The sequence below is a fragment of the Manacus vitellinus genome, unplaced genomic scaffold (assembly GCF_001715985.3).
Source record: "Manacus vitellinus isolate BGI_N305 unplaced genomic scaffold, ASM171598v3 scaffold_8_pilon, whole genome shotgun sequence".
Taxonomy (NCBI): domain Eukaryota; kingdom Metazoa; phylum Chordata; class Aves; order Passeriformes; family Pipridae; genus Manacus; species Manacus vitellinus.
Window position 1 is genome coordinate 15,383,451 of NW_021940864.1, and position 4,321 is coordinate 15,387,771.

General features: G+C 41.6%; 1 long non-coding RNA gene across 1 annotated transcript; it reads left to right on the plus strand.

The window, feature by feature from the left end:
* The first annotated feature begins 1,442 nt into the window (after nucleotides 1–1,442).
* On the plus strand, nucleotides 1,443–3,905 carry LOC108641785. Its single transcript, XR_001922259.2, has 3 exons — nucleotides 1,443–1,628; nucleotides 1,956–2,051; nucleotides 3,871–3,905. It is a non-coding gene; the product is annotated as an uncharacterized LOC108641785 (long non-coding RNA).
* Nucleotides 3,906–4,321: the final 416 nt, after the last annotated feature.

A 4,321-nucleotide genomic window follows, 5' to 3' on the forward strand; every position in this document is an offset into this window, starting at 1 on the left:
CCCCAAACCCTGCTGCAATCTGCCACACACAGCTTCTCAACTGAGGATGCAATAGATTTCACTCATGACAGATATGCATACACACATATGCATGAAAAGCTCATTCAGCAGGATTAGGCCAAATTACCATAGTGTGTGCAAAACAGCAGTGCCATCCGCTGAAAGCATGCCCTTTGCTAGCTCATTTTGATGAATGACTTCGGTTTCTTCCAGTCTCTCATCCCAGCAATATTATTGTGAATACAACATGGAGACTTTTGTATTAAGCGTTTCAAGAAGTTTTCATATAGTGATAGTTAGGCCTCTATGATCTAATATTTCCAGGGGAAATTTTTGTTCAGATTTTCATTTAGTTTTTTTTTACATTTTAGGGGCAAGATACCTGGAATGCCAAAGAACACATCTTGTTCCATCCCACTTGGTCCTTCACAGACAGAGTTTGGCCATAAGTCCAGTGGGAAATGGAGATGACATGTACTCTTGCCACTTTGCACAGCTTAAACCCTAGAAATAGCAATGTGAGTTGAGAGCAGGTGAAGAGAAAGGCAAGATCAGATAATTTATTGCAGCTCCCCCCTATGGTAGTTACAGATAAATCTCCATGGATGAAATGTTACTTGCAGAAGTTTGAAGCTGGGGGATAGGAATTGTGTCCCTTTTGGATCCCGGGAGCAATTTACTTCCAGCATGGGCGCTGCAGCGAACAACAGAGCAGCAGTGATAGCGAAGGGCAGTTCAGAAACAGCATTTTCTCCTGAAGATCCTTCCCGTTTTTCCCTGCATCTCATCACTTGTGCTTGTAGCAAGGCAGGTGGCATGGCTCCCCAGTGCAGATGGCTGTAGGAGATGGAGCACTGCCTCCTCCAGTGCCAGTGGGTGCAGGCAACCAAGTCTCTACCAGCCCAAGCAGCCTGGACTGGGAAGCAGACTCTGTTACAGTCGTGCGCAATGCTGCCTGATGATTCACTCCAACTAGCTTTTCATTCCCTTGGGAACACAGAAGGGAGGCAGGGAGAAGATCTGCACCCCGCAGACCCAGTTTCCCCATACCTAAGCTTACCCTTGCCCTTACTTAAGAGGAGTATGGAAAATCTGTCAGAATAAACACCATTAAGGATTATTGTTAGAATGTATGAAGCAAGGACTTAACCTACTGCCTTGAACTCTCATCAGTCCTAATAAAAGGTGAGGGGTGAGCTTGAGGGCTATCCTGCAAACTGGGCAAGCCATGGTGATGCAGAGTTCTACCAGTAGGCCACTGGGCTGGCCTGGCAATAGTTTTTAGCAGAGTAAAAATACCTGACTTTGACAGCTAGCATGCTGGTTTGTGTGTGCATAATTTGCTGTGATCATGCTATAAATCAAGATGAGACTGCTAAAATTATGTATGACCTCATTTGATAGATTATCTAATAAGGAATTTGCTAATGCAGTTTATCACTTAAAAAGCCATACGACTGCTAAGGATGAGTACTTTGCTGCAGCACATTTAAACCTAATTGTCAGAGGAGAAAAGCAAGCGGATTTCAGAGGTGAGTTAGAAGAGCATCCTTATGAGGATGATGTCTTCACTAAATCAGTGGTGCAATGCAGCAAGCAGGGTGGAAAGGAGTCTCCTCTGGATAAAGGTACAGAAAGCTGCTAGACAAGGCTGTGCTGTGTGAGAATACTGCATGGACTCACTGATCAGTAGTGCCTTTCTAAGTGTAAATAGTTGTATCCTAACGGGCATGCTTGCTTTTATTGTTTGATCTGGTGTTATCTTTTAATTTTTATGACATTTCAGTTCTATTTCACTGTCTTGCAAGCAGATCTAAAATCCCTGATATGTGGAAAGAAACTACCAGCCTAGACCTCTAGCTCTAACTTGCTATTCTGGTTATCATGCCTGTCAGAATGAAAAGAGTAATTGTTTTGCTGCTATATGTTACCATCAAATATTTTTGTTCTTCCAGTCCTGTGACTCATTTAAAAAGACTGAACATCACTTTGACGTACACAAACAGAACTAGAAAGCAGCTCAAGCCAATGAAACAAAGCTTGTTTTGCAGGTTTGTTAATCACATATTCTGTTCCAATCCTAAATTTATGATTAATATGATTAAAATATAAATGCTGTTTTCTTTACTGATGTTTTTCTAAAGCTCATTCTGGGGTCTAAATGCCTGTATACATTCCCTGGATGTATAATACTGTTCAAAGCCTCTGAGATAAACATTAAACCTTCTCACAACTCTATGTGTGTGTGTGGAGGGGGAGGTGTTAGAGAAGTGATGATTTTGAACTCCATTTTAGGATTGAGAAAAATGAGGTGGAAACATGAAAGAGCTTACAAAAGGCCACACAAAAAAATCATTATCAGAGCCAAGGCTAAGCCTCTGACTTCCCATGATCCCCATCTCGTCTCTTGACTGCCCAGAGCAAAACTTGCACATATCCCCTTTCTAGCCCCCGCACCTTGAGCACGTCTGGACTCATTTGTACCCTGCCCAAAAGGGGGAGCTTGTTCTTCTCCAGGGGAAATAATGCATTTTGGCAGGATGTTGCTGTACAGAAAGCAAGACATGACCATTGGCATAAGAAGGCAGAAGGTAATTTTACTGAGCACTGCTAAGTCAATACAGTAGTTGATACCTCCACATTGACTTAGGCGTGTAACTAGTGATTTGGGATTGTACAGGAGCTACTGGTGTCCCAAGAAAAGCAAAGGTACCTGTAAACCATATATAAAGGGCCTAGGATCAAGGAACTGAAGAAGGATATTCTGGTAGAGTCATAAATTAGAGTCACACAGGGGAACTCCCCGTGACATTTGCATAGGAGGCCCACCTAAATATGATGATGCCTGTGTTGAAAATGTAATCCCAGCTGAGTAGCTGGAACTGTTCCTGGGAGTCTGCATTTCTGTATGAACACACAAAACAAAGCTGTGTGTATACATCTAACTGGAATGATTTATTTACAAAAGAGAAAAACGCAAAGTAATGGCAGTATCATCTACCTCATTAAATGGCCAGCTCTAAATGGGAGAAGCCACTTGAGGGGTAACAGCATAGTTCACCAGCATGCCACATCACCATTTGTGGTTTTCCCCACTGACATTAATTGATACAAACTGAGTTAGTGGATTTTACATTCAAGACACTTCTCTACAACAAGGTGGACTCAGGGCATCTGCTCACTCACCCTAGACTGTCAAATAACTCCCTGGTGATAATTTTTGGTCACAGTTGACATGGCTTAGACAGAAGTTTCATCATAAAGTGTTCATTAGTCATTCCTTGAGTCATCCTGTTTCATGAGCTCTTACCCCTACCAAGATAAAATCTAGCTATCAGTAACAATTCTCAGAGACCTACCAGTCAGTGATTGTGTGATGCAACCTGTAGCAGCCAGGCAGAATTTACTCCTCCGTATTTTAACTCCTGCCAGTTATCAGCAAAGCAAAGTAAAAACAGCTGCTCTGAGCCCACATTATGGCAGTGAGATTCCAAGGCAGAAAAGCTGAACCTCATTTAAAACCAAGGGAGAACCAAGAAGAGAAATAAGGGTCCTAAGCCTGTACCTTTGAAGTGGAATTTTTTTCCTCAATACATATAATTCAAAATAAATGCTTCTCATGTCTACTGGGCAGTAAACCTTGCAATGTAGCTGCATGTAGTGTGCTTGGCCATATGGTTGGTAATGCACCATGAAGTGATACATATTATAAAAATAGTACTGGTAGAATTATTCTTAAAACACCACTTACGGGCCAAAAATATCCTCTAGAAGAAACAGACTGTGAAAGTACATATTGAGGTTATTATCTGGTACAACAGGCAAATTCTCCTGCTGTGCAAAATCAAAAGGTGGATTTTTTTTTCCTAGGAAAACATTAGGTAAACATTCCTAGAAAGACAGAAGTGAAATGCCTGGCAGGAACTACAGCAAGCATCTGCTGCTCAGTGGTTAAAGATTGCCCAGCAAAGTCAAGGGGACACGAGAAGAGAGCAAGGCTGAAGCTGAGGTCATACCCGAGGATCTTTCTACATTCCTCCAAAGGGTGGAAATCCCACCCTACCACACATTCTCCTAGATCATATGGGAGATCTTCAGCTGAGTCACTGTAGAAGAGCAATGTAGAAATTTCCAAAGCTGGAAGGAGCAAAGTTTTACAGACATCCTATTATGTTCAACTTACATAATCTCAGTACTTAGCTTCTTAGATAATATAGTGATAGAGCTTTATGGAATTAAAAGAGAAAAAGCTTCTCACAGATAATATTATAGCAAGAATGGAATTAGAGTGCTCAAAAAATCTGTAAAATAAGTCTCATTT